Source organism: Pyrus communis, chromosome 10 (assembly GCF_041283825.1).
Source record: "Pyrus communis isolate YQ-2024b chromosome 10, ASM4128382v1, whole genome shotgun sequence".
NCBI lineage: Eukaryota > Viridiplantae > Streptophyta > Magnoliopsida > Rosales > Rosaceae > Pyrus > Pyrus communis.
In genome coordinates, this window is record NC_142574.1 from 23,099,331 (window position 1) to 23,115,915 (window position 16,585).

General features: G+C 35.9%; 1 pseudogene; it reads left to right on the plus strand.

The window, feature by feature from the left end:
- Positions 1–6,454: 6,454 nt before the first annotated feature.
- On the plus strand, positions 6,455–7,036 carry LOC137727286 (ethylene-responsive transcription factor ERF098 pseudogene; annotated as a pseudogene).
- The last annotated feature ends 9,549 nt before the right edge of the window (positions 7,037–16,585 follow it).

The following is a 16,585-nucleotide window of genomic DNA, read 5'->3' on the forward strand; positions in this document are numbered from 1 at the left end:
TTAATGCACGAAAGTTACTGTGGAAGAGAATTTTTTTTTTTTTTAAATCTAGATACCAAGAGTGTTCCCAAATACATAAGGTAGGAAATATAGATAGATAAATCTATGAATTTATTATCCTTTGCTTCAATCTCAAAGGATCCAACATTGTGGAAACAATCTAAATGAAAACTACAAACCGAATTATGCTTTTTTATACCCCCCCCAAAAAAAAAAAAAAAAAAAAAAAAAAAAAAACATGAAACCTTTGCCAATTTCATGATTCTATGACCCTCACAAACCAAATAAGGACATTGCAGTGTGATGAGTATATTTATATTATATATTTTACCCTATTCTTAGTATATTTTGATTAATAATTTGGAAGAATTTTGATACTTTGAATTGTATTTCTAATATAGAACTTTCAAATTCCTCTGGAGCAAAACATGGTCAAATTGATAAATTTTGGAGTAATTCCAACTGAAGGACGTTCATAAGTCGCTTGGCTTGATCCTATCAAAATATTAGATTTTTCTACCAAGCAATGATTTTCTGGCAATAAAATAAATGAGCAATGCGCAGTGCTGGAATAGTGACATTTTGGGCTTAACTTGCGTTTTTGGAGCCCAAGATGACCTCAGATGGGCTTATGGCCTTCTGGAGATGTGTTCAGAACGTCCTGATCCTTAAAACAATCTATAATGGGCCAGATTTGGAGAAGATTTGAAGCTAAAACGTGGCTAGACAAGTACTTGGCAGATTCTCCTAATTTAATTAGGGTTTTATTTTCTATTTTATTTTATTATTATTTAGTTTCCTAGTTGGAATAAGAGACCTATGTTTTAGGGTTTGTGTGATGGCTCAGCAAACATATTGCTTGGCCGTTCTTAATCTTTTGGAGGCTTTCTTTTATGCAACTTTGGGGAGACAGAGAACTTGGCTAGGGTTCTTGGAGATTTTCTACTTTAAGGTGTTTTCATTCCTTTTATTCTTAATAATATTTTCTATGATTTCAATTATGAATATTCGTAACTAATTCCTTTTGCTAGGGCGAAGCCTTGAGCCTTGGCATGAATATGTAATTTTTATTCAATTGCTTATGATTGTTTGCATGTGCACTTTGAATTACTAATCATCGTGATTAAAACTATCTAATTGTCTTAATGCCTGATCACCATTGAGATCCTTAGAAAAGTAATTTGATGCAGTTTTGGTCGAAATGTTCCCTGAAATTGACGCTGGCTTCTTGTGATTAATAATTGTAATTCCACTTAAGATGAACATCACATCTTAAGGGTTGCATGGTTTTTCAAAGGGTTTTCATAAAGCATAATGAGTCTTTCATGTTCAAATTTGATCCGAACGTCCGAACGGGTTGCATGTTAGATATACGTTCTATGTTGGAGGTTCCAAGTACAATATAAATTAGGAAAACCTCACCTTCAAAGTGGCATGTGTAGATCATAAGTAATTGGTAAAAATACATAGGATTGCTAGTTGATGGTGAAACACTAGTGCTTTCTTAATTTGATTTTTCCAAAACAGTTTTCTTTTCCCTTCATCTTTAATATTGCAGATTTGTTTATTTTTATTAATTAAATTCGTTTTAATTTAAGTAGATTATAAAGCCAATCATCTCAACTTTCTGCTTTACAATAATTAATTGGAATTAGGTTTGTTTTGAATTATTTAATAATCCCTGTGGAGAACGACCTTGCGAGAACCATTTTATACTACAACAACCTTGTCATTCTTGCAAGTAATATAGGAGTTTTTAACCCGTTTGCGTGTGTGGTAAAATCTCTATCACAGTGCAACTCAAAAAAGGCAACCTCAAAATCCCATGATCCGACCAGGTCTTATCTCGAAAGACATTGATCATTTCGAAGTCATTGTCAACCCGCTATCTCCCTTTCTAAACAGCAACAAATACACATGGTGGTCGATCCTTTTTATAGCTTGTTTGGATGTGCTTTTAAAATGACTGAAAGCGCTTTTAGAGAAAATATTTTTGGTTTCCAAAAGCACTTAAAGTCTTCCAGGAAGCACTTTACGTGCTTTTTTCAGGATTTACTTGCATTTTTACTAAGGATTGGTTTTAAAAACATTTTCACCAAAAGCGCTTTCAGTAATTTTAAAAGCATATCTAAACGAGCTATTAGTGTTGGTCAGAACAAACCCAATTATAAAAGTTCAAATAGGTAATCGGCTAAAATTAATGTTCATGAAAGAAATTGGCCAATTATAAAAGTTTAAGAGGGGAATTAGCTAAATTTAAAGTTCAGAGAAAAAATTGGCAACTTCTTACAAGTTTTGGAAGGAAATTGAGAAACAACAAGTACATCTTAGTATATATAATTTATTTTGGCCTAAAAATATATTTACCATCTTTCTAGTTAGGCTAAGACATGTATCTATCAAGTGACATATCAACTAGTTGATGAAGAAAGAGACCCCAAATGAAATGATGCAGGTGCCTAGACGGTTGGTTCACGTGGCTATGCTCGATACCAGCTTTAAAAGGTTGTTGTCGTGATTGTATACTAGTGTGTGCAATTGGCATTTTGTAATTTGGTATTTTTATTATTTTTTCAATAAATTATTTTTAAAATTTATTGTTTTAAAAATGTGAAAGAAAACTAATTATTCCTAAAAAGAAAACCATGTAAAATGTGGGGATCCTTCAATTATCATGAACGTTATTTACTATTCTATCCTTTTTAAATTAAATTATTTCTTTTAAAATCTTAATTAGAGGAGGACAATTTTAAGTATTTCAAAAGCTTCACCATTTTAGGGTGGCTTTCTACATATTGACGCAAGACTGTTCTTGAATTTTTAGTGCCCAAAGTGTAAAGGTACAATGAGATCCTTTTCAATACATTGTTTTTACACATGAAAAAAAAAGAGTACAAATCTTATTTCTTTATTTGTGCAATTTTTGCTTTGGCTTAAGCATAATAGTTCACTTAAATAAAATTGTATAAAGAGAAAAATGTGCCACTTTTAAAAACCAAAACTAGCGTTGGGAGATATTTGAAGAAGACTGGGAGAAGGAGATAATGGCTAGAATAAAGGTGAAAAAAAGGTATGCATGTCTAGTTTGGAAAAAAGTATGAGAAATTTTATTTGAACCCATTTAGCTTATTTTTACACTTAATTTATACTTTAAATGTGAAATATCTTTATTACTCTATTGCATAATTACCATCAAGTGCAAAATAAAATTAACAAGAAAAATAAGATTTATTAATAGACTCACAATCAATAACTAAACTCTAACCATTACGGAACTTTTAACATGCGTTGTGTTCTGGCAAAAACCTTAATACGCTTGCATAAAGAAAAAAATAAGCTCTTTTTGACGGATGGAGGGTGATTTTAAAATTTTTAATCCTTCAACTAAACTATAAATTTATTTATGCGAGAGTTGAATTATTGATTTATACGTCATATACTAACATTCTGACTATTAGCTGTATAAGTTTACCGAGTATTTGTTGTTCTTTTTGGACACCATTGACCAAGTCTTCTACTTCTTAATTTACATATAACCATTAAATCCTGCTTTTGTTATTGGATTACATATCAAACTGCTACTACTTAATTCGAGAGTCACAATTAGATAATAGACAGCATTGATTAGTTGAGTTCCTCATGTCTGCTTTCATATATTAGTCTTTGCTTTGCAATCTAAATTCTAATTAGCCAAACCACCAACAGCTACATTCTTTGCATCATTATTTTTGCATGTTTCCCAAATCTTTTCATTTGATTTTAGTTTTTTATTTTTTAAATGGGTGTAAAGATAAATTTATATTCTTGAATTGGGTTTGTGAGGATAATTTAGGCAATAAATTTGGGTCTAATGATATATTGAAAGTTTAATTAAAAACAATATGGGTGTAAAGAATAAGCTAGGTGTAGAAAGAGGTTCAATTGGTTCAAATAAAATTTTCCAAAAAGTATTTTGTTTAGTATGAAAAATGTTAGGAAGATTATATATTTAGATTATATTTATAGATCACATGATGTGGTTACTGAAGTGATTATGCCAGCCACATCATTAAGCAAGATTTAAGATTTTCTCAATTATTAGTTCTCAAAATTATTTATAATTTTAATTACACATGTAATCATGCAGAATCTTAAAAGCATTTATATTTTATTTTTTTTAAATAAAAGCGATGAAGTGTTTCGTTACCAAGAACAATCAAATACAAGATTACAAGAGGTGTTAGATGAGTACAATTTCTTGATCTAGAGATATTTCGCACAAATACAAATGATTTTAAATCCCTATACGGTTACCACAATCGACCATCACAACTTCACGACAAACCTGTGGGATCATGATCTTCTGGGACCATGATTTTTGGGTCCATATATGACACGTGGCACCTTAGGTGGCAAGAATGGGACTTGAATGCCTTTGATAGTCTTAGTCTGGCAGACTAGGCTTAAGGCCTATTAAAGTTGTTACTTGTCTCTCAAGTAAGGAAACCCTAATTCAAGTCAAATTAGGATGGGGATTAGGCAACGTAATCATAATTCTAGAAGAATTAGATATCTCCTACATAGTTTTCCAATTTAATGGAGATTACTTTTCCTACAATGACTCTCAAAATCTCTATAAGACCATCTCCATTGGTTGGGATAAAGCTTAAAGTATAAGCTTTAAACACCCCACCCCCACCCAAAAAAAAAAAAAAAAAAAAAACCATCTCCAACCGTTGGGCTAAAATAAATTTCGGAGAAAATATACTTTAGGCTAGGTGTACCCCCACCCCAAACCATCCATGAGAGTGGGACGTGCGTGAGTGAAGCCCAAAACCCCATTTCTATTCTCCCATATGTGTCGCAAAAACAGCCGCATGCATGTCTGAAACAAGCGGGGCCCATGCCACATAGTCCCATCGACCACAACTTGCAATGGCTTGAATTCCAACGGTTATAATAAGGTGACCGTTGGTGATCCAACGATTAAATTTCAAAATTTTTTTTCTTATATCCCAACAGCTATGATCAAATGAGATCAAATCTATTGATAAAAAAAAAATCTAACGGCTCAAAATAAAATCTAACGGTTAAAACAATTTAAAAATAATTATATAAATGAAGGACAACCTTGGTACCTGCATAATAGGACAATTTATGTATACCAATGGGACATTTAGGCCACCACTTGCAAAGCTCATAAGAAGTAAGGGTATGTTTACTTAGAATGTATGAAAATGTGAATGAACGGCCATAATTCTCAATCTTGCGTTTATTAACACCTAGGGATTTGATTTATTATGTGGAACACATCACTTTTGAGTATGAGATTCCTGAATATTGAAGGTATCCCATTAATACAGGGGGAGCCATTCATTCTAATCCTTCATTCCTTCATGTTTTCATATCATGTAAGTAACATACCCTAGAAGTCTTGAGACACTTAGTTGCTAATTGGTTATCGGGGGTGCCATGATCCAACTCCTTACAAATTTTTGCAAAATTTCGTATTTTCCAGTATAAAATTCGCACTCTCAATAGTGGCTATAAGGTGTAATGGGTAGGACAACTTTGGTGGATTCAGACTTTTAGGTTGGAAGATTTGGCGATGATAGTGGGTTAGGTCATAGGTTTAGACATTGTTTCTTAGATATCTCTCCAAAGGTTTTGGGTGGGCTGCAACTTGATTAATAATTAACTTCTTTAGCAAAAGCAAATCACAATTAAGTCTTTAAAACATATTAAGTTGGGCTAATCCCAATTTCTAAGTGCGGGGTTGGATTTGGGCTTTTGACTTCAGAGTGCATGTGAAAGGTTTGCAATTGCTTCTTAACATTGGTCCTGAAGATATATGGATGCAATTGGACTTGTCCATTATTTGTTCCCAATATAATGGATATGGATTAATTAGGGTTAATAAAGCGTAAGCAATACATATGTCGTTTCATTCGTTTGACCGAACAGAAAAACAATTTAGAGACCAGCCTGGGGGCAGTGACGGCCGCCAATGTATTGTAAAATAAAGCAAAAGATGGCATGGCACCCAACACTAGGACAATAGAGTATTAATATGGCCCACTCTGCCTCTGGCTGACCAGCCAGCCAGTCAATCCCTCATCACCGGATCAAGTAAACAAATGAGACTTGTAGCTCAAGTGAATAAGAGAGTATATTTACTTCTGCGTTTGAGATTTTATATTGATTTTCAGTACATAGATATATTCGCCCTTTCATCAAAGTATATATAGATAAAATAAATGAAAATACGTCTATATAAAGTCACAAAGTGCTCAAAGCGTTTTTCATGGCGAAAGGTAGATTTGCTTTTTCTTATTCAAAGAAAACAGTCCAACACACCACCTATCAGATTAGACCAAACTAATTTATTAGACCACACCACCATGCACTATATATCCTGCATGCCACAGCCCATATTTTGCCACCAAATTTGAAATCAAAGTATTTTTCTATTAGAAAAAGAAATATTAGTATGGAGGGGAAGAGAGGACCAGAGAAGGATAACCAGCAGAAAGAACCGAAGGCACGAGATCAAAACCGATATAGAGGGATTCGGAAGCGGCCATGGGGTAAGTTTGCGGCTGAAATTCGTGACCCTTCGAGAAATGGAGCACGGCTATGGCTAGGCACATTTGAGACAGCTGAGGAGGCAGCAAGGGCTTATGACCGAGCTGCTTTCGGCTTTCGGGGCCATTTAGCCATACTCAACTTTCCAAATGACTACCAATACCACAACCCTTCAAGCTCTTTGAGCACTTTATGTTCGTCTTCATCTTCTGCTTCTTCATCTTCATTTTCAAGTGTTGATCCTGGAAGGAGTATTAATTTTGGAAGAGGCCAAGAAGAAGACAAAGTTATTGAGTTTGAGTATTTGGACAACAATGTCTTGGAGGAGCTTCTTGATACAAAAGAAGATCATCATAGGCAGGGGCAACCAACACATAATGGAAAAAAATTCACTGATATTTAGCTTTTGTTTGTTTGATTTTTTCTATTTTACTCTTTACCCCCAAAAAATTGGAAATAAGGGGTACATTTAATTTGCATCATCTGAAGAAGTTCCTTTGTTCAATAGTCTCAAAGTGTTACTGTTGATTTTTTTTTTTTTTTTTTTTTCCAAAGAAATTATTTGATTGATTTAATTCGGAGTGCATGTAAAGAGGACATATTGAATAATTTTAAGAGGACTATATTGCCAAACTAATGCGCTACCCAATTGATAAAGCGGGGATTTTGCTAACCGATACAGAACCGCATTGCAAAGACAGGACTGGGAACCCAATTGTTACTATTGTCACGCCCCGATCCTGACATACGTTCAGGATTGACATGTGACGTCACCCAATTACTTGTATATCTCACATACCCTATCTCAAGAATATGGTGAATCACAATTCAAGAATCAAATTGCAAAGAAATTTTTCATTTACCTTATGACTGCATCTAACCTCCTCGTTAGACTGCCAACGTATCCTCAAATAGGGATCAAGCCATTCGTAGTTCATTTATCACAAAATCAGACGTTTATTCCACTAAGGTCAAGCAGAAAAGCATAGTATTCCCCAATCATTCAATATAACCTGACAACATGTAATTCCTGGACTCAGGCTACATAACCAATCCCCATGAAAACATGATTTCTCTCCCATCCAACATATAAATCATTATGTCTCATCATAATATTGCAATTCACAACATACATCATATTTAAGAGCCGACGAAACACAAAACCATTCTCTAGCCGCATTAATTAATTAATTTGATCAAAGTAATAACAATCATTCCCATATCTTCTAAATTCAAACCTTATGAAATCATAATCGAATCATAGAAAATCTCGAAGGAGTCACTCAGACGTCCAACATCTTTTCTAACTCAATTCACAAAACTCTCGAAACCATTGACACAAATATATATATATATATATATATATATATATATATATAAACTAAGGCTAGAGTGACACAATTAGGCCAAGCCTAATTCTCCAAATAATGAGATTTTGGCCACTCCACGAAATTCAACAACCTCGGATTCCAGACCAATCAACGGAACCAAACCAAATATGATCGCCTATAAAATGTACCAAGTACAACCCATCATTATCACCTCTAGAATGCGTATGGTCCCCTATCGCAGATATACCAAGCAAGACCATAGGCATAAACTCATCGTGCAGGCAGTGATCACGCGGATATACCAAACATGATCACCCCTGAATACATATGGTCCCCCATCGTGGATATACCAAGCAGGACCATCCATGTACCACAACCATGTGGTGCAATCTCATCATCACAAATTAAACATAATTATACACATACATGCTATCAATTCCACATATCAACCAACATCTAGTCAGATGGAGCACCACACAAGGAATTCCCTTAATTACTATTTCTACTAAAAATCTTATAAAGTACCTAACTCATCTCTTGACTTCCATCTCCATCTCATGCTAGATAGTAATGCCAAGTTCCAATAGGTATTCAGTTGGCAATCATATCCAAATAATTATCAAACAATATTTAAATCTCATAATTGTCATAACATTCATCATAATTATCAATCACATTATTAAAAAGTTAATCAAACACATATATATCACAAACATCATCAATACACAAGCCAAATCATAGTTAATTAGCATAGGTCTATGGCTAAATATATAAAATTCACATTTCAATATAAATCATAATTATAAGACCAATTCATACTCACAAATGATACTCATATAAGAAATTAAGATAATAATCATATTTCATATATTCAAGTCGTTATCTAACCAATATAGGCCCACTAGATTTTCACTAGTAATTCTCTAAGATCCGTAAACAATATCTACAATAGCATACTAAAATTTGGTGTCAATTCAATGGTAAGATCGTCAATTGTTAGAATATTTAAGTGGCGGACCTTATCGAAAATATACTCATCCAACAACATTTCATAAATCAAATGTTACACATCGAAAAATTTGACTTTTTCCAAAAATTTTCAAATTTTACAAGAATAAAGATCTCAACAAGTAGAGTAAACTTTATACCTGCGACCAAGACCAATTTGGCCGGAAAACACCTCAAACTGGCCACGAACCGCTGGAAACTCTAAGGTGGGTGTTCTTCAATTCGACTTCCTCGGTGTTCCAACGCCCCTACAACTTGTTAGGTCAAGTTCCTGGGTCCAAGGGAAGTTGATTAAGGTTGATGGTGAATGGTGATACTCTCCGGAACGACAATTCGTCATCGAGAACCCCCGATTTCTCCTGTGGAATTCTACCCAAATTAGGCCTTAAAACCCTTGATTTTTGGTGGAGATAGAAGATGGAAGGTGATGGAAGATGTGGCAGGTGTGGGATGGTTGAAGATTACTTGAAAATATGGTGGAAGATGGCTGAGTTTGGACCGACTGAAGATGTGGTGTTGTGGTGCCTAGTTAGCCAAATGGAAACAAATCCCCCCATCTAATTTTTTTGCCCATTTCAACTTATAATGGCCGGTCCTTTCATCCCAAAAAGTGTTTGGGCCCTTTTACTCCTAAGTCGAAATTAAAATAATTTCCACAATTTATAGTTTCACAACTTCAAACGTCCGTAACTATACCGTTATAATTCGGATTCGCAAACGGTTTTTGCCTATGCGCTCGTGGCTTCGAGACCTATTCGAAAACGTTACTTGTGACCTCAAAAGGTCAACGAGTAAATTATAATTTTCCAAACTTCACTCCTCGTAACTAGTTTAATTGAAATCTAATTTCAAATAAATTAATATAAATTCTCGAAAAATAATATAAAATCTCAATAATACAAATATGTAGATCATAACAGTGAAATCCGGGAACGGAATTTCACAACTATGATCTATTATCCCAACAAATTTTCATCTTGTTTAACTCATTTAACTTAAAATTGTAGAAAAATGTTGAAGCGATTATATTTTTGTACCACTTTAGTATATCAGTTGATGTTGTAAATGATATGTACTTATTGCTACGTCAATTAATGAATTTATGTCATTAAATATTAGTTGTATGCATCACTTACCTCGTGAGATGGTATATTAATGTAATCTCCCTAGCAAGCTAAAAATTTTAATATTAAATTACTTATATGTCATAATATGAAAGGCTTTTTAGCCAAAATGATTTTTTTTTTTCAACAAACGATATTATATACACTAAAGGGAGAGGTGGGTTTAGCCAAAATGGTGCTTGAGATTGACACAATTCCTCACTTTGGTATTTGAGATTTAAAATCGATAGAAGTGATCCCTGTAATTGTCTACCATCAATCATTTTGACATTTTATGAAAAATTTCCGTTACTTTGAAGAAACCAAAAGTTCAAGTTGATGGTTGATTTGACAAAAATACCCTCAATTTGACTCATGGGCATTGTATTTCCTATCTCAATTATATTGAGATAGGAAGTTTAATGATTTTATTAATCTGCGTAATCTTGCAGTTCTTAATGAGCTCAACTTTCAATGAGTACTTGAAGTCTACTCATTGCTTTACAATTGGTGATGTTTTATTGTAATGTTTTTATATCTAGTTTGCAAAGAACCTTTTGGGGTCGAGTTCTTCATAATCTATATGTATTCGTAAGGCCTTTTTCCAACGAATGAAATATTGCATTCTACTACCAAAAAAAAAAAAACTTTATTATTAGGGAGACTTTGAATGTGGTCCCTAACCACCAATCTCTTTTAACTGAAATCTTATAGTTATTAGTTTTTTTTTTTTTTTAATCAAAATCTCTATTAAAGATGTGATATAAATGTGGTACAAAAAATATAGTAAACGTAGCATTACTTGTGAATAGTAAGTATGATAAAGATGTTCCAAGTCCTGACATAAAAACCTTTATATGCTTTTTTATTAGGGTAATGCTAGGGATACCATATATACCATATTGGTGTACTGTCACATGTGGCAAATGATGAATACCATCAATATTCAATGAGATAAATTCATTAATTGACGTGATATGTACACATCACTTGTTACATCAAATGGTACACAAATATGGTATAAACCACGTTCTCCTTAATTTCCATTTATTTTTTATTTTTTATACAACAATATATTTGCACTAACATGTGGGAAATAAATGATCAAATTCGTCATTTAAGACATTTAAGTTTAAGATCTCTCACTTACAAGTGAAAGAAATATAATTATACCTTAGTACTAAGTGACTCTACTATTTTAATTGCTAAATTAGGAAAAAAGTCCCAACTATTGATTAATAATATTTATGGCATTAAATCTTCAAATATGGTTTAGTCACTGGTTTAGGTTTGACTTCTGCTTGTGACGACCGGTTTGTGATTGTTGTCCTTTTTTAAAAACCTATTTCTGGCGTGCTTTTTTTTTAAACCTACTTCTGATGTGCTTTAAGAATAATCAGCTGCAAATTAAAATAGTTGATTGTTTGATAAATTGTATTTTTAAAAGTATTGTGAGTATGAAAAGAAGTGTGAAAGTGTTTGGTAAGTTTTAATGTAAAAATGATATAATTGTATGTATACTGCTAAAACTGGACATGCATGATAGTGTGGGTGATGATAACGACAACAGTTGTGAGGAAAATGGTTGTGCTGGTGGTGGTGGTGGTGGTGGTGGCAACAATGATTGTGGTAGTTGTGCTGGTAATGGTGGCTAGTATGGTTTTGGTGATGGTTGTAAAGGAGGTGGTGGTGGTGACAAAAATAGTGGTGGTAATGACAATGGTGACAACAATGGTGGTGGTAATGGTAATGGTGGTCACTGTGTTATCTAAGGATAACATGTGTCTACAAGGATAAATATGTTATTTTCAAAAATTAATGAGTGTATTATAGGAATTAAAAATATTCATTACAAGCTCAAGTCTGCTTTTTATTAAAATAGTTTTTAAAAGCAACTTTGTCTGGAGGTCATTGCTTTTAAAATAAACAAAATTGTGAACACGAAAGATTCCTTGAAACAAGAAACCAGAATAACGTGTACAAAATAATATTTTTGTGTTTATGATTTTGGGGTTACGATCTCTCTCAAATTTGGTCCTCTGATTCTATCTTCGTAGGGTGTAGGTTTGTGGATGAGTTGTTGATCCAAAGGGCCGTCGGGGCTTGATTTAAGGATGAACAGTTGATGAACGGATCTTCAAGGGGCGTTGGGCTTGATCTTGAAGAATGGGTGTATGGATTTCTTCAAGGGGCTTTTGGGCTTGATCTTGAAGGTTGATGGATGAGCAGATATTCAAGGGCTTTTGGGCTTAATCTTGAAGAACGATTGGATGTGTGGATTTGTTTGTGCTGTTGATCCAAGGGGCCGTTGGGGCTTGATCTTAGGATGAACGATGAACACTTTCTTCAAGGGCTGTCGGGGCTTGATCTTGAGTAATGGTTGTGTGGATTTCTTCAAGGGCTTTTGGGCTTGATCTTGAAGGTTGATGGATGAGCGGATCTTCAAGGGCTTTGGGGCTTAATCTTGAAGAACGATTGGATGTGTGGATTTGTTGAGGTTGTTGATCCAAAGGGCCGTTGGGGGCTTATGCTTAGGATGAACGGACGAACACTTTCTTCAAGGGCCGTCGGGGCTTGATCTTGAATAATGGTTGTGTGGATTTCTTCAAGGGCTTTTGGGCTTGATCTTGAAGGTTGATGGATGAGCGGATCTTCAAGGGCTTTTGGGCTTAATCTTGAAGAACGATTGGATGTGTGGATTTGTTGAGGTTGTTGATCCAAAAGGCCGTTGGGGGCTTATGCTTAGGATGAACGGATGAACACTTTCTTCAAGGGCCGTCGGGGCTTGATCTTGAATAATGGTTGTGTGGATTTCTTCAAGGGCTTTTGGGCTTGATCTTGAAAGTTGATGGATGAGCGGATCTTCAAAGGCTTTAGGGCTTAATCTTGAAGAACGATTGGATGTGTGGATTTGTTGAGGTTGTTGATCCAAAGGGCCGTTGGGGGCTTATGCTTAGGATGAACGGATGAACACTTTCTTCAAGGGCCGTCGGGGCTTGATCTTGAATAATGGTTGTGTGGATTTCTTCAAGGGCTTTTGGGCTTGATCTTGAAGGTTGATGGATGAGCGGATCTTCAAGGGCTTTTGGGCTTAATCTTGAAGAACGATTGGAGGTGTGGATTTGTTGAGGTTGTTGATCCAAAGGGCCGTTGGGGGCTTATGCTTAGGATGAACGGATGAACACTTTCTTCAAGGGCCGTCGGGGCTTGATCTTGAAAGAGGATTTAACGAAGAACGAAGAGAGCTTTCTTGATTCTTCGGAATTCTTGGGAATTTGGATGGTTGGAAGCTTTGGAGTTTCAAAGCTTCAAGGATTTGGGGAATTCTCTTCTAATTTTGGAGTAAAGAAATGTATTTGTGAATTCCTTGATGCTTGATACCTTGATGGAGAAGCCTATTTATAGGCTTTGAGAATGAATCACCACCACAAAATATTTTTTTCCTTTCCAAGCACCATTGCCTAATTTTCCCACTTAATGCAATATTGAAATTGAAGTGGTCTAACTTATGGCCTAATTTCCCACTTAATACCATTTTAAACTTGAAGTGGTCTAACTTATGGCCTAATTTCCCACTTAATACCATTTTAAACTTGAAGTGGTCTAACTTATGGCCTAATTTCCCACTTAACACCATTTTAAACTTGAAATGTGTATGCTTTGTCATTGCCCAAATGAGAAAAACTTGCTTTGATCCGTAATGGATTGAAGTGTGCTTGCCTTGTCATTGCCCAACATGAGAAGAAAAACTTGTTTTGATCCTCAATGGATTGAAATGTACTTGCCTTGTCATTGCCCAAAATGAGAAGAAAAACTTGTTTAATTCTTCAAGGGTATTTCTTCCTATTTTGTTGAGTCACACGCCATGTGTACAATTTGTACAACACGTGGCGTATGCCATGTATGCCTTGACACGTCAAAACTTTAATGCATTGGTGAACATTCGTTTTACTGAAATTTCAATGTCTACAAATGCCCCCACTTCAAGGCGCGTCGTAGACATGTGCTTGTCACGTGTAGAAGATGCGTTTTGAAGTCCCTTAATGTAGATGTCAACCCAAGGGCCGTCGAGGCTTGATCTTGAATTGGGCTGGAAATTTCTTCAAGGGCCATTGAGGCTTGATCTTGAGTTCGACTGGAAGATTTTCTGGTTTCCTCTAATCGTTGATTTTCCACAGGCTTAGTCTTGAACTGGGCTGGAAATTTCTTCAAGGGCCATCGAGGCTTGATCTTGAGTTCGACTGGAAGATTTTCTGGTTTTCTCCAATCGTTGATTTTCCTTTATGCTACTCTTGAACTGGGCAGCAGGATTTTTTTGGTCTCCCCCGAAGGTCTGAGCTTTACTCATTTTTTCTGTTTCTTTGTTCAATCTCTCCAATTCGTATTGAAGAGGGTTAGATATGCAGTTGTTGCTTGTCTCCACATGCTTTAATGTATCATTTTCACTTGCCTTACTTGCTCCCCTTTGCAGAAGTGGTATTTCCTTATGCAGGTTTAGCATCTTCTCTTGTAGTATTTGTCCTCTGATGCAGGAGTTGAATGCAAACCTTGCATTTGAATAGACCCTCACTTCTTGGTGGCAGCGCAAGTTTGAGTGGAGGTTCCGACATATTGCTTTCTCTGTCCTTGTCTTGGCAGGTGAGAACAAGGGCAAAGGAAAAGACAGGGAAAAAGCATGATATGAGATACCTTTGTTTTCGCCCTTGATGATATGAGATATTTTTGCTTTTGAAGAAGCAGCGAATGAATCAGCACATATATTTGTTGTGCTTGTCTCCACATGCTTCGATTTACCGTTTCCTCTTGCCTCATCTGTATTCCAGGCATCTAGTATCTTCTTTGGGGAAGAAGAAAAAAATTGAGTATTTCGAGAGGCTTCGCTGGGAGTGCGCCCTCAGACGTGAGGAAGAGTTGGGCATTTTTTTCTTTCAGGTCTGCCTTGTCATAAAAGATGAAGGTCGACATATATAGGGATTTCCCAATAGCAAGTGGTGGTACTGTTCTTTTACCCTTGTCGACAAACGTCTCTTCGATTTCTGAGCGAGCGCCTCTTCGAAAAAGTAGTCACGGGTGCGGCTCTGTCACCACGCTTGTTGGCAAAGACGCGTAGTTGGGATGATAACCTTCACGTGTTTTCAACTTTGTCAGAGATCTTTTGACAAAGTTGAACGCGTTATCTGAAAAGCCGCGAAAGCGTCGCCGAACTTCACGCAGGAAAATCCGGTTTTTTTGAATCGGTGGTCGTGTCGCCTTTGCTTTTCATAGAGGTATCGATCACCTCCAACATGCACACTTTGAAGATCGCCCATTTGTGAAAATCGTCTTCGGCCCTTTCTGATTTTACTCCATCCACCTTTCTCTTTTAACCTTTTGACAATGGCTAACCCGTCTAACATTTGCTTAGATTTGAGTCTCAGCAGTGATCTGAGTGCGCCGCGTCAGGTAAATGTATGGTGCCCTTCTTTCTTATCTTCTAATGGCCCTTTGACAGGTGAAGATTCTGTGATGAAAGACGCAACAACAGCTACAATAGTAGCTAGGAACTTCCTCACTCCAAAAGATAGTAGGCTGCTTTCAGAACGGTCCGATGAGTTGGCCGTTCAAGAGTCCCTAACTCTCAGTGTTCAGTGCGCAGGCTCTGTGTCCAACATGGGCCAACGCCTACTTGCTCGATCCCGCCAAGTGGAATCATTGATGGCGGAGGTGGAAACTCTTAAGCAAGAGATCAAACAGCTTAAGCACGAGAATAGAAGTTTGCATGTGCTTGTAAATAACTATTCGACGGGCATGAAGAGGAAGCTTGATGAGCTGCAAGAATCCAGTGGTTGAATTCAAAGTGACCGTCAAAGGCTTGCTGCTTTCTTCCAGAGGTACCTTTTTCCTGGCTCATCTAGCGTTCCACCAAGTATTGAGGCCTCTTCTTTGATGCCTCCCGCTTCTGTAGTTTTCCCAAGTAGTGGGGCTTCACGTGAACATCCTTTGTGAAATCTTCATCTTTTTTTTTTTTTTTTTTTTTTTTTTTTTTGTGTACGTACTTGTAATTTCTCGGAGATCAATGAACATGCTTTATTTTATTTAGTGTATTGTGCTAAATACAGATAAAACATATACATCACCAAGATGTGTTATTTCCCCTTTTTTTTTTTTTTTTTTTTTTTTTTTTTTTTTTATTTTGATGATGTGACTGTATTTGAAGTTTTGAAGTTTCAAGTTGCCTACGTACCCTTGGTTGAGGAGGGATCAAGTCATGACGTAGTTCAAATGAGTGATGGTTTTTTTTTTTTTTTTTTTTTTTTTTTTTGATGATTTTGCCGTACACAGTTTATGCTCTTGCGGGCTAGGAGCTTGGTGCGTTTGCTTTAAGGGTAGTAGCGCTTCAAAAATCTGCCGTTGATGGGGCCGATCTTCAACCCGTCTTCTGCCATGATTAAGTAGGCGCCATTGGTGTAGATCTCTTGTATTACGTAAGGTCCATCCCACTTTGATGTGAACTTGCTTTTTGTCTTATGAGTTGTAATGATAGGCCTACGCAATGCCAGCACGAGATCTCCGGCTTGGAAAGACCTTGGGCGGACTTTC